Consider the following 26,589-nt stretch of genomic DNA (forward strand, 5'->3'; position numbering starts at 1 on the left):
TGTTAGACTTCACATGGAATGTCTGTTTTAATAGAATTTTTTTTTGTAAAATGGAATAATACATTGATGGTTAATTTATGAAGTTTAGAGATCATTATAGGAACCCCATATCAGCCCTTTGAGTTTTTAATGATGGCAAGGAATTGGAGACTTGAAACATATTTGTTTTTTTTGAGGAATTAACTAGCAGTTAATTCCATCATGGCATTCAGAATAGATTGTCTTCTAGCGTTGTATGTCAGATAATTCTTCCAAAGGTTTTCAAGGGCCTTTGCTTTTGCTTAGATAAAGATCTGTCTTCACTGTGAGAATTTTGCAAGCTGCTGTTCTTGGACTAATGTGTAGTGCTCAGAACACTGACACCAATGTTTTCATTCTGGTTCTCCTACTAAATAGCTGTGTGATCTTGAGCAAGTCACTCTCTCATATGGAAAATGAGGGAGTTGGGTGAAATGATTTCTAATATCCCTTCCTCATTCTCAAGTTTAATGATTCTATGTGTCTAGGTACTCTGTTGTATAGTACATATTTGTAAAGTTTTTTTGCATGGTTATTATCCAGTACCATCTTTCTAATGTTTTCTGGTTATTATCCAGCAGGTATTTTTCCAACATCTGCCTTTAGTCTAAAATAGACCCTTCTCTATTATACTTTGCTCTACATGATGAAAAAAAAATCTAATCGGTATTCATAGCAAACAAGCAACAAAAAAGGTTTCCCTCCCCCTCACCCAAATGCCCCAAACCTGTAGTTTGGGAGTGAGTGAAGTGAATAAAATCCAGCCCAGCTCATTAGAATTGAAGTAAAAAAAAAATGTCTTCAGCACAGACCGTTGGGCAGACACATTATTTTTCCCCCAACCTTCATTGTAACCCGTTGTTTATTACAAAAGGCTGGCTAGAATATCAAACCTGGGGTGATTCCAAACAGCCGAACAGCTCAATAATTCTGGATTGCTGGCTGGCGCCTTCACTAGAGAGTTTACTCGATATCAGCCACATGTGTATGAAGTAGAAATAAATTGATCTACCTGAGATTGGCCATTATCAATATTGAAATCTCTTTGTGTTTCTTGGTCCAAGCAGGCATGGGCAGCTGCTGCTTCTGTGGTATACAAGGGCAGGACTGAAAGCTTACAGGCAACTCCTCTTATTTCCATTTTAGATTTTGGGTGAAGGTCAGGACCAGGAGCTCTGTCAGACCCTTTGCTATCCTGTCCAATAAATAATTACAAGCAAATCGTGCCTTTCACTCTATGCTGATTGATGCTGAAATTGCTTTTGAAAGTTCTCATAAGTTCCTGTTATAGATTAAGTGCCGGTGTAGGAAAAATAACTGCACCCAACTGAAATGGGTGAATGTAATCAGGTTTAATGGACTCGAGAGCTTGTTGGGAATTAAATAACTATTGATTTGTTGGAATGTTGCTGTCATTACGAAATGCCACTCTGGACACATTACCCAGGTGATAGATTAGAAGACACAAGGGCTCTTTGAAAAATTTGGGAGATCTGGTTTTATTCCTTAGGTACACCATTTCAGCCAGTATGTTTGTGGAGTGTGGCAAATTGTTTTAAGAAAGTAGGAATGGGCTGGTGCTACCATTCACAAACTGCAACATTAGTGCATTTTTCCATCCGAGGACTCAGGTTTGGCAGATATCTTTTTAATACTTCATTAGAACCATGATTTCATCAGCATGGATGGTGCCCTTTCCACCTGTGAAGATCACAGCTCACCTGAACATTAGATTTTGGCTTTCTAGGTTGCTTTGTCCAGAACAACTCAGCCCATAGCATCTAAAGTTTTGGTGATGAGCTTCTCTGAATTTACTGACACTGGTCCTCTGATAACAGACAGGTAGGTGGTTGCTGAGAACCTTTTGAGCCAGGTAGAAGTGTACAAAACTCTGCTGTCATAGCCTGGAAGATCCAGTGTGAACCTTCATGACACTGTCTGGCATCCCAGAAGTACTTTAGTGCAGGCACTTTTGCTATCCCTGCCCCAAAATTAAAGAGAGCATACAGTAAAAAAGGCTTTTGGATTTGAAGTCAGAAAGACCTGGATTCAAGTCATAGTTTTGCCTTTTCCTTTAGGGTTTTGGGCAAGTCATTTACCCTTTCTGGGCCTCAGTTTCCTTACATGTAAAATTAGGGGGTTGTAGTAGATGAAATCAAAAGTCCTTTCTAACTCTAATTCCACAACCATTTGTAAATCTCTGGTCCAAAGCCTGTCTCCTTCCATTCCACATCCTGAAGGGTCAGAGACTTAGAGTGATTATCATTCTTTCTGGTACACTGAGTCAAAACATGATGTTAAAATGTTTGCATCATGGCAATTGCATTAGAATCACCCGTAGCATTGCACTTGAGAAAAATTATATCAGTGAATGTTGCCATCACCAAATGCCTTCCATCTCCACAGCAATTTAATGTCAGGTTACTTTCCTGCTCTCTGCCCTGGGTTCCTTGCCATCAAAACTAAAATGATTTTGTAACATGTGAAATACTTGCCATCTCATGGGATTTGCCATAGTATTACAAAGGAGCCTCTGCCACTTAATTTTCTCAGGTGATGAAGTAAACTCCAATTTTTCTTTAGTGTTGTTTGTTTTGACTTCATACTCTAACATCCCAATGAGTCTATAATTTCAATGTCCTAGAAATTCTCTCTGATGCAGATTGCAACTAATTCATGTCTTCTCATTCTTTGCTACTGTCAGCCAGATCCTCCAATAATTTTGCCAAAGAGGATAGTCCCAAAGTTTTAAAAACCTTCCTTGAATTCTCTTAATGCCATAAGGATACCTCAGTGATACACATGGACTATCCATCATTTATTTCTCATCCCTATGTGACTGGCCTGAATTCTTTTGCAATCCTACATTTGTTTGATAACATCCTTTACGCTGCTGATCTGTGTAATCCCTTATTTGTAATGTATTGTAGTCAGCTCATGTGTGCCTTTCCATTGCCCTTTGGTGGATTCTTCATTTACTTTTACTAATAATAAAATAATTATGATACTAGTTAAGGTAGAATAGCTTGTAGGAATACAGAGTATAAGCCTAATCATAGATGAGTGATCTTTGTTTCAATAAGTGCTTGGTTTCTGGCACTCTCTCCCTCATTGTAGATCCTGAGCATGTAGTGAATATATCCTAGGGAGTTGCCTGAGGCACATGGAGTTTTAATGACTTATCCAAGTTAACAAAACCATTTAGTGTTAGACCTAGAGTTTGAACCCACTTTTTTCTGACTCAACACACTCAACACTGGGTCCTTCAGTGCCTCTAAGCCTAACCATTCTCAGTGGTACAGCCAAGAAGTACCTTTCCTGTTTCGTAATACATTCTCATGAATAGCCAATCTCAAAGTCTCTCCTTCTGATAGATGGACCAGCAGCTACCCCTATCTGAAAGGCTCTTTTTCTGTATAATGGCTAGAATTTTACTGTACACCCTGAACTTAAGTGACCCCAATCTTTATATAGCCAGGATTAGGTTCTAATCTGTATGCACAATTCCTGAATAGGAGGTAGTTTAATGGTTTTGAACTGTTTTAATGTATCAAGAGACAGAAGGGGAGAATTGGAGCAGCTCCCCATTGGATCTGACATGTATACCACTGAGACAGAAACATCAATGTAAGCATCATTGGGCTGAATACCTGCAGAGACAGTTGCAGATATAGTTGTCTGAGATGTAGGCTATGGTTATATGATCCCAAACATCTGGATGTTTCCAGATATCAAGCTGTTTTTAATCATGTAATCAACACATTTGGTCTCCAACTGGAGCTCAGAGACCAGTAGTAATAACACTAGGATTTGGGGGTCATGGATAAGAACCTCAAATAGAACAATAAGCTTGTTAGAGAAGCAGTGTGTCAGTAACAGAAAGAGGATTAGACTTCATTAGAAGACCTATGTTTAAATCTTGTTTCAATCACTTACTGGCACATTATAGATATAAATATCTATGCTCCCTTCTGGAAGAAAAAAAAACAAAAACAAAGCCCCAGCTTGTAGCCCAAATCCTATTGTTTTCATTCATTATTTTTATTATTAAGATCCAAATCTTCATTTTCATTTGTGTAGCTGACACACAGGGAGGGAAGTTCTTCCATCAATGTAGCTCCATACCTGCCACTTGTAGTCCTAGAGCCATGCAGTTAAGTGACTTGTCTGGGATCATGTTGCTTGCCTGTCAGAGAGGTGGTACTTGAATCAAGTTCTTCTTGACTCCAAGGCCAGTTGGCATATCTCTTATAGCATATTACCTCTGATGTGCCACTCATTTATTTGGTAGAGACATTCAAATAAAAAATGGAATTCTAATAATGAAGTAAGTGCCAAGTCTGAGCTCTCTGTGCAGAATTGTGAGGCATCAAATTGAGGTGGTGATTTTAAGTGGGTTAGTTGGTAATCTTTAAGCACCATCATTTTTTTTTGGTCATTATTGACTGTGCCTATTTAAGAAATGGTATAGTCCAAATATCTTTTATGTTGAGAATTCTGTTTATCTAGAATTTTTAAAAACAATGTGCTTCTGATAACTGTCAAGGGCCATGTGCTTTCAGTTTGTGTTTGCTTCTTGTTACTCATCAGAGGATGTGCTTCTGTTGTCATAGAGGCTCTACCCACATTAGCTTAAGGAGAACATTGAAGCAGTTGTCTGAATACAAGCCACATTCTTAAAATGAGATCACAGATCACAGATGATCATAGATTTAGAGCTTAAAGGGATTGGAAGATCATCTAGTCTGACCTCTCATTTTATAGATGAGGAAACCCAAGCCTAGAGGAGTTGGGGTTATATAACCCAAGATAATATGTATAGGAAGATCTGAGCCAGGATTTGAACTGAGATTTACCCTCTGATTCTAGATCCAGCCTTCACTCTACTGTGAGAGAAACTGAAAGAATAACCCCAATGACAGATTTCATTAGGTTTTATAAAATACGTATTTTGATTGGAGCCAAGAGAAAATGTAGCCTATACTGCAATGAATTTGGTACCTGATTTAGCTTATCTTACTTTTCCCCCCACTCCAAAAAGAGACAAACATCTCTAGAGGAGAAAGCAGTGATTTCCATTTCATTATCAACCCCTCCTGACTGTCTCTAGTGATCATAATACCTAGATAACTGCTAAGTTTCATATTGTCCTGTGTACAAGTAGGCTACTTTTGACTATTTTCTGAAATGTCTGTTCTGCAAAATATTTTAGTTATTTGGTTTTCTTCCTGTGGGAGTTGGCGGGGGCAGGGGGGGTGGTGCTAGAGAGGACAGGTTCAGGGGAAAGCAATTGTGAGGACTTCCCTAGCTAAAGTAAAGATGCTCATTAAAAGGTTAGCCACAACTACTCACAAAGACCAACTGCTAGGATATAGAGGGTTTGCAGTCTACATAAGCAGAGGAAATAATTCATATTGGAGGAATTCCTGTCCATTTTATAGATGAGAAAATTGGGACCTACTAGAAAGGTCAAGAGAATTTCCCAGGGAGACAGGCAAAGTGGCAAAACCCAACATCTAGAAACACTATGCTTCTCCTTTTGTTTGGAGGTGGGGGAGGAGAACAACCCAAGTCATTAAATTGGAAATAATTTGGATTTTGAAACCTATAGAAGTACTTGGAAATGCCCAAGAGTAGCACCATTCTATTTTATATGAAATGTACTTTTTTAATTAAAAGATTAAAGGGACACTGTCAATCTCTCCTGATTAATATCAGTACTATAAAAAGGCTGTGTTTCTGCAGCAGCCATCTGTCATTTTGATCATTTTAAAGGCATGCTATATCAGCAAGTATGCTTTTTATAATAAATTGGCAAGGGGCAGCCAAGGCTGGAAAGGCTTGCTGGTTTCACACTTAGCTTTATTGCTTCAGTGCTCAGCAATCTGAACCTTTGAATATGAACCAGGGCCTCTCTCCCTGTCTTTTAGAGGTGGTTTTGGGTAAGTGTTTTCTTAGGTGATTTATGATGCGGACACTTTTGCCTCTTTACATTTCTCCCCCATCTAAAGATAGTCACATCATACTTGAATCCAACTGGCATGCCAAGGAATCAGCATATCCCATTGCCTCTTAGAGTTCAAAGAGATTACTCAGAAACACTGAATTTAATACTCCTCAGGGCTTTTCTAGGGATGGGCTACCAGGTTATAAGCAAAATAAATAAATAAGTAATCCTATTATCGTCTGTTAACACAGTTTTTAAGCTGAGTTTAAATTACTGGGAGTTGTAAGAATAAGTGTGGTCCACCGTGGAACTTCTTGGCATGCAATTAACTGGACGAAAATTGGAATTTAATTGAATAGAAGAGGTGGAGTCTTGCCTGCCCGTCTGTTATTCTTCCTCCCATCAAAGGAAGTGTCTCAGCTCACCCCCAGAGGGGCTTATAACTTGTGCTTCTATGTTAGCCAAGTGGTGATGACAATACTCTTATTATCATAGATGTAGCATTGGAAGGACCTCACAGGTTATCTAGTACAACCCTGATGATTTGACAGATGAAGAAACTGAGGTACCAAGATAAAAATGAGTTGTCTAAAGTCACATAATTATTATGTGGTAAAATCTGTATTCAAGACAGGTATTCTGACTCTAAACTCAGAACTCTTTCTACAGTATCTCCACTAAAACAATTATACTCTGGAGTTATCAGCTTGGTACCCAGTTCAGAGTAACCAGCTAATTCTTCTCACTCCCTGTAAACCCATTTCTAGCATGTAAGAATGAAAGTATTTCCCCTCTTCCATGGTACTACTATGCACAGTTAACTCATTCGTATGTTCTGTGTTCTGTATTAACTCTGAAGGACGGGTAAGTTTAAGTCACGATGGAGTTAAGCATATAAACAGCACCAAGTGCTTTGAAGTTTACTAAGCCCTCAACATACATTTCAAGATTGTTGCCTGTGTCATCTGATGATCGGCCTGTTATCAGTCCTTTCCTGGAGTATGCAGCTTTTTGTATATGACAGTATTATTACTAATCAACCTTTGGTACATGATACACTTAGACTAACTTTTCCATTAATAGAGATGAATTTGCACTGATTTATCCAAAGTCTTTTCTTTCTCCATTTGACCAATGTCAGACATTTACAGTATGACTAACCAAGGTTGGGGCATAGGTTGAAACCAGGAAACAGAAGGATGTTCATTGGCCCATAAAAAGGGGGAAAAAATCCATCCTGACCTGAAATGAACATGACTTCTCATGAATCTGTCCCTCATAGCTTTGAGATCATGGCAGTACAAGACTGTTTGTCAGGCAAGTTTCCAAGACAGAGTTTTCCCCTGCCTAATAGTAAAACTAACCCTTTGACCATTCACCCCAGTCAAGTGTATATGGAACAAGGGGGACAGAAAGCCCATTCCCAGCTGCTCCGTGCGGTCACAGCTTCTTGGGACAGACTCCATGGGACCACCCACACCACTGTTCTGTACAGTTCCCAGCACACTGTGGGAGCTTAATAAATGTTAAATAGTAAGAATAGCTTCCATCTGTCATTGCACGATGGCAATGATGATCTGATCTGGATATGGAACTGTGGATTGGCACCAATGTTGCTTTTTCATGAACCTTTAAGATACAAGGGCTTAAAGTTCAAAGCTATCTTTGACATTCTGAAAGGGGGTAAAGAGCAGAGTAGCACAGACAGCTTGGCTTATCTACTGGATCCTGTCAAAGACCTCTCCTTGTTATTTCAGTATAGGTGAGGTGAATCCTTTTAGGCCTGAAATTTGAATGCTCCAGAGAATTATCCATGGCTTATAAACTGAAGGGAACTTTCCCAGATCTCACAATTCTTAACATAGAAATACTGAATTAATTTTGATTTCCTTGATTTTGTTTTATAGTTCATCTCTTTGGCTGCTGAATTTTTTTCAAGCCACTGGAAAATATCTATTTCCTCTGTTGTTGGGAAGTTGTTATGGTTGTGGTAAGCTAACAATATGGACTTGCAGAAAGGCGATGGAAGGTTCAAATTTTTAGAAAGACAAGAACTGTACAAATGAACAGAAGTGACTTGAGTGTGGTGGCCAATGTCACAGTTCCTGCTGCTTGGGAAGTTCAAAGATACTGGGCTCTTTGAGCTTGGAAAATTCTAAGCTGTGGTAGGACAAATGCTCATGGGGACCCACGCAAAATTTGACACTGATAAGGAGCCCCTGAGAGTGAGGGGTGGGAGGCACCAGGCTTCCTAAGGAGACGTGAACCAAACCAGGTTGAAATGGAGTAGCTTCCAGGGGGATCAGCAGTGGAATTTGGCCTGTGAGTCACTATTGCATGTTCAGCCTGGGTGAGATGGGGAGATCTATTCTTAACAAACACATCAATGAACTGCAGTGAAGGTGATGGTGACCTCATTTATTTTTTTTTTAAAGACTGTGCAAATAACAGATTCATCTTATCCTCCACCTCCCACTGGACATATAAAACAGGGATCCAGGCATTAATCAAGGCATTTTAGATGGTTAATGATCTTTAAAAGAAAATGCTAAAGACTACTATTGTGATCCAGAGTCCAAATAAGTCTCAGACGTATTTCTTGGAGTTTGAGGGAGGCAAGGAATGTATTTGGAGAAGGAAAGGAAGCTGTTCATACACCAGTGATTGGTTTTTTGTTTGTTTGTTTGTTTGTTTTACCAGAGCAGGACACATTTGTCGTCGTCGTCGTCGTCCCCCCCCCCACAAAAAAAAAAGTGAAAGGCTTCCCTTAAGTTGGGCAGTGGTGGTAGGGAGTCGAGGTGGTGCAATGGACAGAATGTTGGGCCTGAGGTAAAGAAGGCTCATTTTCCTGAGTTCAAATCTGACCTCAGACACTTCGTAGCTGTGTGACCCTGGGCAAGTCACCTCACCCTGTTTGCCTCAGTTTCCTCATCTGTAAAATGAGCTAGAGAAGGAAATGGCAAACCATTCCAATATTTTTGCCAAGAAAAACCCCAAATGGGGTCACAAAGGATTGAATATATAACCAAAATGACTCAACAGCAAATAATTTGAATATTATACAGGTAGATGCAGATTGGCCTCCCCAAATAAAATCATTGTATCCATTAAGAAAAAAATTATTGCAATTTTTTGTTTCTGTCACTTTTAATTCCCAGAATTTTCCTTTCCCCACAACCAGAGAGCTATTCCTTATATCAAAGGATAAAAAAGAAAGGAAGGGGGAAAAAACAGCTGAGCAAAAGAAACCAACAGATCAACTAAATCTAACAGAATTTACACAATGCCCTGCCCATAGCCCCTCTGCTACTATAAAGAAGGGATGATCAGAACCTTGATTTAGATCTAGAGGGGAAGGAAGCACATTCTCATATCTTGTTTTCAGGGCCAGAATTAAATAGAAATTTGTTTCTGGTGTTCTTTCCACTTTATATGGTTGTAATCAATGCATATGCTATTTTCCTGATTTTACCTACTTTACTTTGCATCAGTTCATCTGAGTCTTTCCATATGAGAATCATGTATTATCCAGGCAACCTATTTCTTTGATCCTCCAGGTAGAAGGCTAACGTGATTCTCTCCTTCCACTGTCACTCCAGAGCTCTTCCTTTACCCTTTATTTTCCAGTTCTCCGTCAGGAGGCCTCTTCCCCTAGTGCGTTAAGTAGTACTTATGGAAGAAGATCAAAGAATGAGGTTGGAAAGGGAGAGGGAGAGCGAGGCCATCCCAACATGGTTGATGTTGCTGTGTTTAGACAAACTTCTTTTCAGTTATCACTGTCTAAACCTTCTAGAAATACGAATTCAGTTTCCCTTTAAAACAAGAGTCAAGAAATGTTACCAACACACATTCTCTGTCAAACATGTCAGTTACTCCAGGGGCTGTAGACAGCTTGCAAGCTATGTCTTCTGTCATTGTTACTATGGTGGTGTGTTTTTTCTCCCTCAAACAGCTTTTGTATTTGTTCTGGTGAGAGTTGTAAATACTATGATACCTGATATCTAGAATTTTTTGACATAAAATGTGGAATTGACATGGTCTTTGCAGTGACCATCTTAATAAGACAAACAAGGCAAACTGGCTTACTCTCTTGGACTAATAGAGTATCTGGGTGGTCTATAGCTCTTTATTTGACTCCAGAGGTTTCCTGAGCTCTTGCGTTTCAGAAGTTATTTAGGGGATAGAGGACTCTAATGAATAGAGAGATATTCTCCCCTTCACACCTGGTGTGTTGTCATGCTGTTCCGTATTGTATATTAGCTGGGGGACTTGGTTCGATTGACAGAGTGGCTAAAAAAAATTGTGTGTGCCACCTAACAGATACTGGATGTTTTTACCTATCGTGTAGGATGTCAAGTAATCAGTGGTTGTAACACTACTGATAGCATAGTTAAATGCCCCTCTTCCTTGGCAGGTACCAGACGGCCATGTCACCCAGAAACATGATAGAAATGGAGAGTCAGAATACCTCTTTGCCCTTCTTGCTTCCCTGGAGAATGTATTGCTCTTTCATCTGGGTGAGCAGTTGTGGGGTGTGATGGTGAGAAGCTGTAGCTGTGTGTGTGCTCACCCCTTCCCCTTAGTGGAACAGCAATTTCAGGAACACGTTTTGAAAAATTCATCCCATGCCCGGCATAGCACAATGCTGTCACAAACTTGTGGGTTTTTGTTGTTGTCATCATTATTGTGGTTGCAATTCTCATCTTAACAGTTGAAAGAGCATCCATCAGCTTTGAAGGCAGAATACCTGGGAGAATCCGCCTTCTGTTACTTACTCTGCGTGTGGCCTTGACGACATCACTTAACATTCACTTTTTTCATAGGCAAAATGAAGGGGTTGGACAAGATCATGTGATCATATATTTAGAGATGTAAGGGATATTAAAGGCAAGCCAGTCCAACTTCCTTATTTTACAGTTGAGGAAACTGAGGCTTATAGCAGTTAAGTGACATATGTGGAGTCACACAGCTATTAAGTGTCAGAGATAAGATTTGAACCTTGGTCTTCCTGACTCTATGTCCAGCACTCTATCTGCTCTCACTGTATCTTACAGCTCTTACTGTATGATTCTATTTAGATATTGTCAGGCTTATTCATCCCATTCTAAGGGAAGGTTTCCCTTCCAACTTAATTATGTCAAATCTGTACATTTCCTATAGTTGATGTCATACTCCATTCCAGTCAACAAACATTAAGTACTTACCACGTGCCAGGGACTGTGTTAGGCACTAGGAATGCAGATACAAGTAAAAAAAAAAAAGGCAATCCATGTCATCAAGAAACTTTTCTTCTAATAGGAGAAAACAATATATAAAAGCAAATTGAAAAGGGAGGTTCAGGAGAAAGTATATCATGCAACATGATCATGGTATGAGGTCTGTTTCATCCACACCCTTATGCTAACCTTAACCTTGTAGCCTCACATTGAGCCAGATAGAGTTTCCATAGATTCCCTATAATTAAGGTGAGATCTTCTCATCATTCTTTGTTGTTGGTGGTAATTTTATTTTTGGGAGAACCATTGTCCCATGGCTCTGGTGAAATCTTAATTTGTTATATCCACCATGTCTTGGGTCAAGTGGAGCCAAGGCTACATACATTTTGTTTTCCTTTAGAACAATAATTTCCAACCTTTTTTGAGCTTGTGGGTTCCAGCAAAAAAGGAAATCGATCAGAACATTTCCTTCCATATTATTCTCTCTTTTTGATGTTTCCTCCTTCTCCAGCTGCCGCTTCACCCATTCACCTAATGAACAAAAGTGTGACCCTCTTCCTTGAACTATTAGTTTGGATTTTAGCTATAGATATAGTAGATATCACTAGGGCTAAATGAGGGAGAGGGAGAAAAGGGTTACAGTAGAAAAATCAAGGTGAATGAGCACAGGAACTTGAAAGTATAACAAGAGAGAGGGAAAGGAGGTTCTTAGAAGCGAGAAATGCTTGTGGGAACCATTTAAGGTGCCTCACTACCACCTTTTCCCCTACCTCCATGAAATGAAAATAAAAACACACTCATTTTTCCCTTAAAAATAAACACACGTTACTGAAGCTGGGATGAATGCATACGACGAGTGCAAAACTCACTTGAGAAGACCCTGCCGTAGTTTGTGCTCTTTTTAGGACTAAAGTTGGATAAGGCCTGCTCAAGAGAGCAAGATATTTGCCTGCCCACCCATCTGTCAGTGAGTTGAGGCTGAGGCTGGGGAGACGGTCTATGCCTTGTCTGCTTCCATCACTCTCAGCAGAGGATTTACCTTGCACAAGGATTTAGCAGACCAAACTCACCTCTAAGGAGTAAGATCAGTTTTCAATTTAAATGAATTCACTTTCTCTCTTAAAAAATAAATCCTCTTCCTAATTCCCCTAAGTCCTTAAAGTATGACATTCTCCTTTTATAGATTGGATAAAGAAGTCATGGATAGGTCTCGCCAATGGCATTCGGATAAGATGAGCCAGCTGGGTATGGTCCGAATGTGGAAGAGGGATAAGGGTCCATTAAAAAAAAAAAGTGACAGCTTCTTATTCCATTAATGTCCTTTCTCTTCTCTTCACCCTCCAGAATCAGAAATAAGTTTAAAGAAAGGCTGTAACTTTTGAATCTAGGAGAGACACAATGAGATAGATGTCTCTGTCTTAATATAATCAATGTAATTCCACAGGCATTTGTTAAATGCCTATTCCATGCAAGACACTCTGCTAAATACAGGGAATATGACACTACAAATAAAATAGTCTCTTTCCTCAAAGAGCTTATATTCTTCTGGGTTATACGGTGGGCATAGATAAGAAAACAGAAAGGCATTTCAGGACGGAAGGAACACTGACAACCAGGAGATCAGGAAAGGTTTCATGTAGGTAAGAGGGATGGGAAATGGCAGGTTGAGTTTGGGGAACAGCTAGCAGGCTAGCTACTACAGTGTAGTGTATATGAAGAAGAATAGCATGAAATAAGAATGGAAATGTAGATGAGAGGCAGGTTTTTGAGGTCTTTAAATGCCGAAATGAGGAATTTATGTTTTATCATAGAAGTAATGAAAAATTTTGATTAGTGAAGTCATATATTCAGGCCTTTGTTGTAAGAATTAAACTAACTTGGGAGTTTCATGGAGGATGTATTAGAGTGGAGAGAGACGATGCAATGAAATGGGATAGGAAGTTATTGTTACAGTCAAGATGGCAATGATGGTAGCTGAGTGGAGAGAAGGATGTAGATGCAAAAGATGTTGTGTAGGCAGAATCAGTGTGACATAGCGATTTGTTGAGATAGGGTTTGAGAGAGAAAGAAGTGCCAAAGGTGACTCTGAAGATACAGACCTAGTTGATTAGAAGGGTAGAAATGCCCTCAGCAAAAACAGGACATTTGGTGGGGGGAGAGGAAAGGAATGAGCTGAGGGGAAATATAATGAATTCTGTCTTAAGTATAGTAAGTTTGAGATGCCAATGAGACATCCAGGTAGAAACGTCTAACAAACAACTGATGATGTAGCACTGGATTTAAGAGAAGAATAGGGTTGGAATATGGATTTGAAAGTCTTTTTTTATTATACTATGTTATGGAAATGCTTGTTTATTCCATAAATTAAAAATAAAATAAATACAAATTTTTCAAAAAGCTTGTCAGCTTTCAGCCAAGTAGAATATGCTTGAGATGTGACTGTGTAGGCAATAGTCATAGTGTATATTTAATTGATGATGAAAATAACCTGAGGTTTTGATCCTTACTGTACTGAGAATTGTAACATGCTATTGCAGACTCACACCCACACCAAGAAATACTCTCCTCTCTCACCTCTTGACAGAGCATCAGCCCAAAGGCCACCTTTTACAAGGAAGCCTTTTCTAAAGCTCCCAGTTCTAAGTGTTCTCCCTTCACTCCCATTACTTTGCATTAACTTGGTATAGTTTGCTTTTACTTCTCTGTATGCAGAGGCATCATGGCATAAGGGATTCAGAGCCAGAAAATCACGAATTTAAGTCTTGCCTCTCACACATAGCATTTTGTATAACCCTGGGAAAGCATGGAGGACTCTTCATACATACATGCATGCATACATACATTCATACACCCTCTCAGTGCTCTGGTCAACTCTCTAAAGTTGCATAGTGGGTGCCCACATGAATTGGAAGAAGGAATTTCTTTGTCTAAGTTGCATATGCCAGTGACATCACAGGTCTACTCCCTATCCTTACCTATATATGCTGTTTTCCTCCTGTAAAATGTAAGTTCCCTATAGGTAAGGACTTTTATTTTATCTTATTTTATGGTCTTTATGTCTACAGCACCTAGCACAGTGCCTGGAATATATTAGGTACATAATAAATGCTTTTTAAAAAAAAATTGAATTGAAATTTATCTTGAAAGTATAAACAATGCATGGGGAAAAGTAACATGTTTATTCAAAGAGGTAGAGGGTACTAGGGAAAGTGCCCTTTCCTTTTGTCAACTTACTGATTTAGGGACTAATTTTTCTCTTGGGGAGGGCAGAAATGAGTGTAATTGTAAAATTACCTCCTTCCCCTTCAAACAAATAATGTGTTGAAAGAATGAAAACCTGCTATAGAAATTGAACATACTCCTGTTTGTCTCATTAAGTCTGTCCCTTCCCAGGGCAGAGTATATCTGGAGTCCCATGTGCTCCGTGTTCTGCATTTTCCATTATATTCCAGGCCTGTCTTGGGGCTGGCGGGGTGATTTTTCACTTCTGTTTGTAAAGGACAGTTCAGGGGATTGAATCTCCTTTGGGATTTGTAGTATTGAAAAACTAGATTCAAGTACAGATTTGTGGTTAGCATTGGTCTCCTGAGGATAGGCTTCACAGTGTCTAGACCTTAGGGAAGGATCCCTCTTCTCTCCTCCTATTATGCCTCTTTTTTCCTTGTGTCCCTGAGCCTTCCAGGTCTTGGGGGTCACAGATGACTGAATTCTACCCTCCAGTGAGCACATGTGATCTCAGAAAGGTAGCTAGGACTGGTGAGGGTGCTTAAGGGAAGGCAGAATGTGCTTCCCTGGGGGTTTTGGTACCACCTGTTCCAGGGAGGGCGTCGGGAGTTTGCCTTCTGTTACTTGATCCTCATTCCTGGGGATGGTATTTTCAGAAGTCAGCAGCTGCCCCTTGAGGCCAACTGGGAAGGAGCTGGGAAGCCATCTGACACGCCCTGTTGTAACACTCACTCAAGGCTTTCACCATTGCTTTGGGTGTGATCTGTGTAAAAGAGATGTTGTTTTCAAGATATTTCCGTGAGCAGCAGTTGTGAAATCCCCATTTAGGGTGAGATGCCCCCAGAAGACAGTGGCCCAAGGGGCACTATTCTTTTTCCCAGCAGAAGCCTAGCATTCCTGGAAACTTGCTAGATTGAGGCCTAATAACATTAGAATTTATCCCTAGGCTGGTTTACTCTGCTACAGTAAAGTCAGCTTAACCTGGCCTTAGTCATTGATAAAAGACATAATGAATTTGTAGTCAAAGTGCCTGGCCTGTTACTGAGAGACTATCTATGGGTAGTAAGTCCTTCAATTTCTCTGGACCTCAATTTTTTCATCTGTAAAATGAGATGGTTGAACCAGATGATCTTTAACATCCTCTAGCTCTAAGTCCATGGAATCATGGGCACAGTGGACCCATGGACACATGGAAGCAGGACACAGTTAACCTACTCCTCTTAAGCTTTGGGTCATAGAATCCATTATTTTTCAAAAGATACTGAGTAAAGGGGGGAACTTGGAAGTAGGGGTGATAAATTTAGCTAGCCACTAGCTTGACTGCTGCAGCCTTCCCATTTCAGTCATGCAGTAAACATTTGCAATTTGTGTAGTATTTGTGATGGGTATGGCAGAACACTCAAGAAAAGGGTCTTCTCGTCCAAGGAGATAGTACATGAAAGCACATGAAAGGCTTTAGGAAAACTTAAAAAAGCAGTGTGACCTTGGGTATCACTTACTTCCTCATCTATGAAATTAGTGTTAGTCTAAATCAGAGGTTCTTATTCTTTGGCTGGCTAGTCTGTTGAAACCTTTGGATCGACCCCTTCTCAGAATCATGTTTTTAAATAATTGAAAGAAATGCTAAGTTTCAATTAGAGGTTAATAAAAATTAAGTTGTAATTTTTCCCACCCAAATTCACATACCTCCCCAGATCTAACCAGACTCCTTCAGGAGTTCTGTGGACCCCAAGTTTAGAACCCCTATGATTTCTTTGAAGACCTTTCCAACACTAGAAATTTCTAAATTTGAGTATAGGGTAGTACATTTGGATGAACATTGTATCTTTTTAAAGATTTTATTAATTTATCTATTTATTTTTAGTTTTCAGCATTCACTTTTATAAAATTTTGAGGTCTAAATTTTCTCGCTTCCCTCCCCTCCCCCTGAGATAGCAAGCAATCTGATATAGGCAATATGTGTACAATCATATTAAACATATTTCCACATTAGTCATGTTGTAAAGAAGAATCAGAATCAAAGGGAAAAACCACAAGAAAGAAAAAGCAAATGAGAGAGAGAGAGAGAGAGAGAGAGAGAGAGAGAGAGAGAGAGAGAGAGAGAGAGAATAGTATGCTTTGAACTCCATAGTTCTTTCTCTGGTTGTGGATAGCATTTTCCATCTTTAGTCTTTCAGAATTGTCTTAGATCATTGCATTGCTGAGAAGAGCTAAGTCTATTAAAGTTGGTCATTGCACATGAATATTGTATCTTAAGTTGAGCATTTATTAAGCTATTAGTCAGTCAGTCGACAAGCATTTATTAAACATCTACTGTGTTTCAGGTACTGTACCAAATACTTCTAATACAAAGAAAGGTGAAAGGGATTCCTTGCTCTCCAGGAGATTACAGTCTAATGGAAGAATATGTCAGACACTGAACTAGGTATTAGGGGATACAAAGGGAACAGTCTTACCATCTAACTAGGGGAAACAACAGGTTCAAAGGTAAATACAGAGATATGCAGGAGCCAGCTTGAACTGGCTGGGGAGAGCCAATTGTTAAATTTTTTCAGTGTGAGCCTTGACATGAAACATTACACATCAGTGCTTGATTCATTGTTTTGTTGATTGCCTAGATTTAAGAAAGTGATAGAGGAAATGTTAATAATGCGTGTTAAAGTTAAAAACATGCCCTCAAACTTTGTTTTTCCCTTCAGAAAGCCAGTTGGTAAACATGTATGCAAAACAGATACAAGATAATTATTTTGTGGAGAAGGCGTTAGTCTCTAGGGAGCAAAGGCTTTATGTAGAAGGTAGCATTTGAGCTGTGCCTTGAAGGAAACTAGGGATTCTATGAAGTGAGGTGATACAGGGAGAATGTGCCCTGTAGTCATGAAGAACAGAGATGGATGATCCAGTATTCTGTATCAGAAGCAGTTCAAAGACCATTTTGACAGAGGACCTGGATTAGAATCCTGGCTGTGCCACTGACAGAATGATTATGGGAAAGTTGTTTCCCGCCTTGGGACCTCAGGTTTCTCATCTCCAAAATGAAGTTTTCCAAAAATAATTGTGATGTAAAACCAAAAAACATCAATAAAACATACATGAACGAATAATTGGACAAATGGAGGGGATAGAATTCAGTGACTCCAACATCCTTTCTGTCTCTTAGATCCTGTAATAATAAATTAAAAAATGAGTGCAATTTATAGTTAGTTCATAAGTTCCAAGGGGTCATGGAGTTGGAAACCCAGTAAAAATATTTCTAGTGAAGTAATCTCCCTGATGCAAATCCTCCTACAGGGACATTGAAAATGCTATCAGGGTAAGCATAAGGAAGGCAATGTGGCAAGTGCATTACATCTAGGTTCAGATTAGTAAGAATAATTAATCCCCTGAAGTGCGCGCATTATTCAAATTCACACTACATATTTCCATTGGACAAGAACCAGTGATCGTATTTTACATAATTATAACTTTGAGTAGTGTGAATTTGAATACATTCAGCCACTTCAATGTGGGATTCATTGTTAGCACTAATCAAGGCACAGCTTATATCTTTCTGCTCCCACATTTTCATAAAATCACAATTTATCATTAAATGGATAGTGGCTGGTATACACATGCAGATTCCCATGTGCTGATTGAAAAAGAGCTTGGAGGAAGTTAGTTTCTGAAATAAATCAAGGAAAATAGGAAACTGGATTTAAAACAGAAACCCTCTATTATTTCATAAGTATTCTCTTCCTTCACAATGCACCATGCCATGGCATTGATAAATAATTAAAAAACTCAGGGGCATTTGGTGAGCCTGTAAAATGGATCCCAAATCTTGAATCCATTTCATTTATGCTTATTTCCCCTCTTTAAGTAGGTATGTGATTGATAAAATAGAGTTTCGGAGACCTATTCTGAATAACTTGACCTCACTTGCTGTGGCTTACAGAATTAATTCTCATAAGTCAACACAAAGACAACCTCAGAAAGTTGGGGGATTTTTGCTTTTTTTTGTTTGTTTGTTTTTGAGCAGCTAACCATTGTTATTACCTTTTTAAATACCCTTCCATTTACTGGTAGTAACCAGAGTCATTCATGCTTTTTAACTTACCCTGACCAAGCCTTCAGAGAGGAAGCAACTCCTGCTAATGAGTCAAAGTATTTTGCAAAACAATGATGGAGTTAAGAGAGTAAAGAGGACACTTGAGCTAATAGAATATCTTCAAGACAATTCAAGTGCATTAAGGAAGAAATGACATATCCCAAAGTAATATCCAGCATAATGTGGGCCTTGGTCCTCTTCCAATAACACAAATATTCATTGGGTACATGTCCATTTAGAAAGCCTAACACTGCAGAACCTATAGGAAAAGATCCTCTTCTTTACCTGTAAAGTTGGAAGCATCACATTGAGTTGGTCAGATCTTTTATATTTCAGTGGTTCACAGATTTAGTAGCTGCCACACAATAGCAGGTATAAACAGAAAGAACCAAAATATTCCCATGTTTGATATCAGCATTGTGGGAGATAATACTAAGGTCCAATGTAATATAATTATTATGATTCATAGTACTTTTTAGTAATGCAACATATTGATGGAGTTATTACTAATTTAAATCAGTCAACAAATGTTTTTTGTGTATACTTGGTATAAGTTTCTGAACAGATTCATACCGTTTATGCACAGATTCCCTACTGTTAGCATTGGAATAGCACAGGACTTGGCAGTTTGTAGGTGACTGATAAATGCTTATTCCTTTATTAGGTAAAAGTAATTGATACTAGACCACAAGTCAACAGGATAAGGAGTCAGGATTAATTGAACTAAGAATAACCTATATGCACACTAGAAGATAGTCAAGGGAATAGAGCATATATACGGCAATATCCATAAGGCAGTAATAAAAGCAAACACAGGATTCTGGATCCAGTTGAATTCCAAATTGGCAGCCATCCAGGAACTAAAGGTTGTATAGTAGAGACTTGACAAGCCATGGGGCAAGTGATCAGAAGTCCAAAGCAATAGTCAAGAGCCAGCGCATGTATAGGAGATAAAGAAGCAAGACAGAGTAACCAGGAAAAGACAAGATTCAGGGCATCTGCACCAAAAGAGAGACTCAGCATAATATAATGGGAAGAGCCTTGTACTTAGAGCTAGGTAACTGGAATTAAGTCCAAACTCTACCACTGATAATCTGTGTGATGATACCAAGTCATGACATTTCCATGTTTCATTTTCTTCATCTATAAAGTTAGTGTAACTGCCTACCTCGCAGGATTGATGTGAAGATCAAATCAAAGCATTCAAAAGGGCTTTGACAACCGCAAAGTGTTATATAAATGTAAGATAGTATTATTAAGTACCTAGTCCATTTCTACCCAGTAGGTATTTTTATTTATTTGTTTTTAGTTTATTATTTATTTATTTTGAATTTCAAATTCTCTCCCTCTTTCTCTCACCCCTCCCCTACTGATTGAAAAGGCAAGCAATATGACATCAATTATACATGGTGCACAGTAGGTATTAATTTGTTTTGAACCAATGGAGAAAGACCTTTGTAACTGGAAAGTAACTGCTCAGAACTCTTATATGGTTCCTCTTGTGGCAGGGACCAATTCAAGTCTGGCTAGCCTCAACTAGAAGAGAGTTAAGTTCCAGGTGCAGGGTGTGAGAGCAAGAAAATGCCAGCAATTTATTGCAGCATGATCCTGACACATATCAGTTTGCTACTCTATACACCTTATCTTAGTATTAGCATAGAAATCATCCTGCTAAAAGTTTTCCACTTTTATCTTAATTCCCACACTTTTCTAAGTCTATACCATCCATTCACTGAAAGATAACTTTCTCTGTCTGCTTTTAATTCTCCTTTTCTTTTTCTTCTCTTGGCAACAGCAGGAGCAGGATTTGCTGTTGTAGCAAAACACATTTCATTTTTATTTTTACTGTCTCTGTCTTAATAGCAAGGCCTGCCTTCATCCGCCTGAGAATCACATTATCTTGCATGTGAGATAATAAATAGTGTATTCTGAGCCCTCAACTAAAACCAGTCTTGTAGAAGCCAAACATTTAATAGGCCGATCTTGGATAGATAATTTACAAGACTTCCACTTCTTATTGATTAACTTTCATAACTCACTCCAGAAAATAAATTATGCGTCCATTGTCATCACATTGGATATGCACACACTGTCCTGGGAGGGTTGATAGACTTGGATACAAATGTAGCTGAACACGAATGCTTTACAAATAAATTGTAAAACTGGAGAGAGAAAAGTAATGCCACAAATGGAGGCAGATGGCAAGTGAGCCCTGGCATCATCATCATCATCTTTTAATAAGTTATCTAAATAGTGTTTCTCCCAGTTATCTCCTAAATTTTTCCAAGGAATATCTAAGTCTTTCCCTCTGTCCCCTACACATAAAGAGGCTAAGCCTCTAGTGGCAGGTATTAATATGATAATATTCTGACATTATTAAAATATTCAAGACCAAAAGGTGCTTTTGCGTATGTTTCCATAACCTGCCATTCTTGTTATGAGAAATGATATGATTTCTAAAGAGAGAAGACATGAGAGTTTTCTGTTTCTACCTAGTTCCATTCTCCCTTTGTCACCCCATAATTCCTAGAAATCGATTAACTATCTTTTAAAATAGAAAACCAGATTAGCCATTTATTTCCTAAGGAACAAAATGTGTCTTGGGAGGCTGAGTTGTTTCTGTCAATGGGGTTGTCCACTGCTGCTATATTACTTTCTTTGGCTCTTGACTCTCTTGACAATTATCAACTAGAATGCAGGAGTTCAAGGAAGGTGCTGTACAGATGTGTGATGTCCCCCTTTTACAGGTGAGAACACTGAGCCACAGAAAAAGAACTGGCTTTACAGTCTGTTAGCTCTTCTCCCAAGACCTGTTGAACCATTGGTGTGATCTGCTTAGGAAAGTGAAGGAGGATTCTAGTACCTTTGATCATGGAATTGGTTAGTGCTTTTCTATTTCTAAGTTATACTTAAATGTCCATATTGCAGGGTTTGGCCTCATGTTCTTCTGGGTTCAACATTACCATCTTGTTAGAGGAGATAAGAAGTACATACATAGCTATGTACAAAATAGGTAGTAGAGACAACATAGTGTAGTAGAGAGTGCTGGCCATTAAAGCAAGAAGACCTGGTTTCTTGTCCCACTTGTGACACATACTAATTCTGTGACTTTGGACAAATTACTTAACGTCTCAGGGCTTGGGGTAGCTCCCCAAGTTTATAGATGGTAGAGAGCAGGTCAACCTGCATTGCTAGAGGGAATTTTCTTACCCAGAAAGTTCCTTTTGAAGAAGGAGGAAGAAACTACAGTGATGACGATGATGAAAACTACAAGGTCATGATATGGATGGAAGGTAGGGATCAGGAGAGCTATCAGGTGGAAGATGATGCTTAGGCTGAGTTTTGAAGGAAACCCAGAATTCAGAGATGAAAAGTGACGCTGGAGCACATTGCAGGCATATAGCATAGCTGGTGCAAAGGAGATGAGATGGCAGTGAAAGACAGAGTGTTATGAATAAGGAGCTAGAGTAGTAAGGTCCGGTTGGCTGAATTGTAGACGGAGAGTAATAAGTACTGAAAATACTTGAAATACTGAAAATTTCAATGCCAGGCATTCTGATTGTGTCTGTGGATATCATCAAGTTAAAGGAGTAAGAGGTATAGAGATCTCCATTAGGATTTTCCTCTCCATCTTCTTTAGGTTTTCCATCCTCCTTTCCATCTCCATTAGGTTTTCTCAGGCAGCCTTTCAATGAGAGGAGTGTTGAAATGGTTCAGGGGAAATGAGGACAGTCTGTAGCTCTGAGAAGTTTGTAGAACAATTGAGGGAAGATCACAGTTTGCATAACCAAAACTCTAAGCTCTGTTTTTAAGTCACCTGATACCTTTTTGCTGCACCCATTTGAGTTGCTTTGTTGAAAGGCAAAAATCTTTCTACTTAATGCTAAGTGCATTTTACAAAGTCTTTAATGACTCCTTTTAAAGAAGTTTGAGTAGCTGTATTTGGGTTGATTTCAGAGGAAAAGAGTAAGTCTACAGAGCTCGAAGTGTTCCCTCAGCTGTTTATTATTGCTGCCGGGTACAAAAGAAGAGAGAAATGTTAGCCAGTGATTAGAGCCAGTTGTGGCATGTGGACTTCTGGATCACATTATAGACACTGTTGCTGACAGGTTCCGTGATTACGGGGGGGAGTATTTTGGCCTTTCTCAAATCCTATGGTGAGAAAAAAGGACACATTTCAGGGAAAACTTTTTTTTTTGAATGTTGTGAGGTGGAAAGGCACTTTCTGTGATCATAAATCTGGGAGAGAAGTGTTGAATTAAATCCTATAAATGGTTTGTCCCCCTGATACCAAACAACCAGATCTTAGAAACAATTAGAGATTAGTCTTGGGATTTCCATTTGCTAGTGTTGTTATTGGGCTGGTATAAACTAACTTTCATATGTTATATTGCTCAATTGCTGTGCCCACAGAGTTAAGAAGACATGACAATCACTACCCAGGAACATCATTTTAAAATCCTTGCAAATAGGTTTGCACAAAGATTAATGTAAAATTAACATAGATACATGCAGACTATGGCTATGTGTGCAAAATAAATATTACGACTGAGGGCAAATGTTTGGATAATTCAGAACCCCATCCCCCTTTTCCACTCCATATTAATATATATTTGCTTGAAACATTTTGCTGATAGAGGCAAGAATAATTTGAAGCCTGAATTATCTGATGGTTTACCTCTAGTCTCCTTAAACTCAGGTGTCAATCAACAGTAAAGAAAAGGTCATATTGTGGCATTTAAAAGAGGGAGAAGAGGAATGGCACCCAAAGTTTTTTTTTTCCTTCTGTTTCCTACTTGTGCATAGACTTCATGGGGGTGAAAATTATGGAGGAGAAATACCAAAAGACCATCCCTCTTTTATTCTGACACCTTATCTGTCTCCCTAATTTTTTTTTCACATCTTTTTAGTTTGGGAGGCAATTAGGAGGAGGCAAGCATCTGCTCACATCTGAAAGGGGTAATAATCAGTCAACAGACCATTTGACAAGCATTTAGTAAGCAGTTACCACTTACTAGGCATTGTGCTAAGCAAGGGGGATACAAAGAAAGGCAAAAACTTGGTGGTTGCCCTCAAAAAGCTCACAGTTTAGTGGGGGTGACAAGTTGCAAACAACTATTTACATACAAGATCCATAAATGGAAAGTAATCTCAGAAGGATTGGTACTAGCAGTGTTGGGAGGGGGAGCGGTGGAAACTAAGGAAAGGAATTCCTGTAAGAGATAGGATTTGGGCTGAGTCATGAAGAAAGGAGGTGGAAGGGAGAAGAGAGAGCTTTCCAGGACTGGGGTGGGAGGGTAGGAGGAGAGCAGAAGGCCAAGAAATGAAAAAAGCACAGTTTGGAGATGGAGAATAGTCTTCGAGAAGCAGTAAATAAGTCAGTGTAGCTGGATTGTGGCATGTATGTGAAAGGGTATACATAAAACTGGAAAAGTAGGAAGAGGGCTAATCTTCTAGGTCATCCCCCCCGCTCTTTTTTTTTTTTTTACAAATGAGAGAATTGAAATAGAAGCAATGTGGCTAAAGTTACAGTTTAATGGCATATATGGAACTAGAAGCCAGGTTTTCTGGTTGTAAATCGTTTTTCCTTTCTGTCATACCACAGTCTCCCCTAATTTGATAGCATGATAAATGACACAGTGACTTGACCCAAAGTTATTGAAGAGTTAAGAGGCCTATCAAAATAGACATCCAAATTACCATATTTAATTATCTGTGTTAACATTTTAAATTGATGGTATCATAGATTGAGAGAGAAGGGACCTTGGGTATCATCTCCAATGTCCTTATTTTACAGGTGAGTAGCTGACATACACAGAAGTTATGTAACATACTCAGGGTCACATGGCCAGTAAGTAGCAAAGCTGGAATTAAAACCCAGGTCCTCTGATTGCAAATCCTTCATTCTTTACATTACACTCAGCTCCTTTCTATGTGTTGAGGCTGGTGACTTTGCACAACCCTCCCTCACTTAAATCCAATTTACTTGGGTGCCATGGCATCACCTCTCTGGTGTCATGGTCCTCTTGGAGAATGAAGGACAAACAACAAATGACATCAATATAGACACCAATCTTACCAAGCATCCAAAACCATGGAGGATCAAGACCTTTCTGTGTTAATGTCTTTATTTCCTATTAGACTGTGAGGTCCTTGAGAACAAAAACTTCTCTTTTTCCTCTTTTTGTATCCTCTGCACTTAATACAGTAAGTGTTTAATCAATGCTTTTTGACTTTACTTGTCTTGACTTTTGCGTTTCCAAAGGGGAAGATGACCTAGTATTTAAATGTATGTCAACAACCCCTTAAATAGCAGAAAGATTGTGAAGTATGGCATGTAAATATATCAGGGGTACTAGCTCATTTCTTGGAATGTAGATTTCAGCCAAGCCTCCCAGATCTGATCTGATTTGTGAGGGACAGACCACTCACATTTATATTTCGTCCCAAGTGCTCTGCATACAACTGCATGATAGACTCAGTTTTAAGGCCTATATCTGGATTATGAAAGGATTTTTTTTCTTCCCTTTGTAACCATAAACATCGTCATGAGATATAAATGTCACGAAGAACCAGAAAAACAGATGAAACACTCCAAAGGGTAATAAATATGTGAAAGGACTCTGCCAGAATTTTTTTTCCAAGCAAGGAAGCATTTACAGTGAACCCAGGATTGCCAGCCTAAATTGAGACTTGCTTTTTTACAATCATCACATACTGTTTGTTCTTCAGCTTTGCATTGCAAAAAGAGAGCATCTTGAGAGTGGTTACTCTAGGGTTATAGACTTCAGGGACATTTGTAAATCTACCTTTTTCCAGTGATGATTAATCACTCTAATATGAGATTGTTGGATACTTTGACCTGAAATCACCCTGATACCGAGAGAAGAAATGAAAAAAAAATCTAATATTTTGAGGGAAGGTATGATCACAGATTTATTGTAGAATTCTAGATCTGAAAATAGTCTTTGGTCCTTCAGGCAGGAGGCAGATGAATTTCTAAACAACTCAGGACAACTGGTTGTCTATTCTTATCTTGCTCATTCCAACCTTAGGTCTCATCTTTAAAAAAAAAAAATTATTAACCACATCTGACCTGGCATGAGAGACTTCTCACTCAGTCTCTTTAACTATGGGCCATATGATTTGTTTGTTGTAGCAAGTAGAGTTAGTTGTGGCTTTGGTCAGCTTCTGAAGAGATCTCAACAGATTTGCCTCTGCTCTGCAATCTGTCAAGCTTGCATTGTTCTTAGGCCTGTTAAAATAGTGCAAAGATCCAATTATGACTGCTACAAAGGCATGCAAGAGTAAGCAAAGGAAAACATAGAAAGGGATTAGAGATCAAAAATGGGATTCCAGTGAACCGATATTAGCAGGCATCAGGCAGGGAGACATGAAAGAATTAGAGTGTGAAGACCCAAGCCTGAGGAAGCTTTTGAGGGAGTCCTCGCCCCTCACCCCCAAATCATTTCATTTTAAATGTGTTTGTTCTTTTGTAAATGCCAAATGCAAATTATTGATTTTACTTTGCTCAAGTAAACATGCTTTTAAATTATGGGCTGAAATAAGTTGGAGACATAGTTTCTGTCTCATTTATAGCTAGGGTTAATATACTGCTGTAAGATTTGCAAAGCGCTTTATGTAAGTGATCTCATTTGAGCCTCATAACGACTCTGTGAGGCAGCCAGTATTACTGTCCCCATTTTACAGATGGAAGATGGAGACTGAGAAAAGTTAAATGACTTCCCCTGGGTCACATAGCTAGTATTTGTGGCAAAATTTGAATTCATGTCTTCCTAATGCCAAGTCCAGAGATCTGTCCGCTGTTACCATCTAGCAACTTCAAAGCTCTAGATAATATGGTTTGAGGAATCACAAAATGATGCCTTGGGGCTTTTGCTGTCCTTTTTAGAGTATTTGGGGAGTCTGATTTCAGTAAGAGACACACCAGAAATTTATAAAATGTATCGTGATAATTGATGGCATATGTTGTAACACATAAGGAAGCAATGGACAGAGACTAAGAATTCATTGCTCACACATTTAAGATTGCCCTTCAGCCCTTAAGCAAAGCACCTTGGACCCAATGTCCCCATGGC

At 39.0% G+C, this 26,589-nt stretch overlaps 1 protein-coding gene across 42 annotated transcripts in view; it reads left to right on the plus strand.

The window, feature by feature from the left end:
- Nucleotides 1-26,589, plus strand: part of RBFOX1 (RNA binding fox-1 homolog 1) — a 1,746,265-nt gene that overhangs the window by 1,362,071 nt on the left and 357,605 nt on the right. The gene's annotated exons all lie outside the window — the stretch shown is intronic.

The sequence above is a fragment of the Phascolarctos cinereus genome, unplaced genomic scaffold, assembly GCF_003287225.1.
Source record: "Phascolarctos cinereus isolate Bilbo 61053 unplaced genomic scaffold, phaCin_HiC Scaffold_4;HRSCAF=312, whole genome shotgun sequence".
In the NCBI taxonomy this organism is placed as follows: Eukaryota; Metazoa; Chordata; class Mammalia; order Diprotodontia; family Phascolarctidae; genus Phascolarctos; species Phascolarctos cinereus.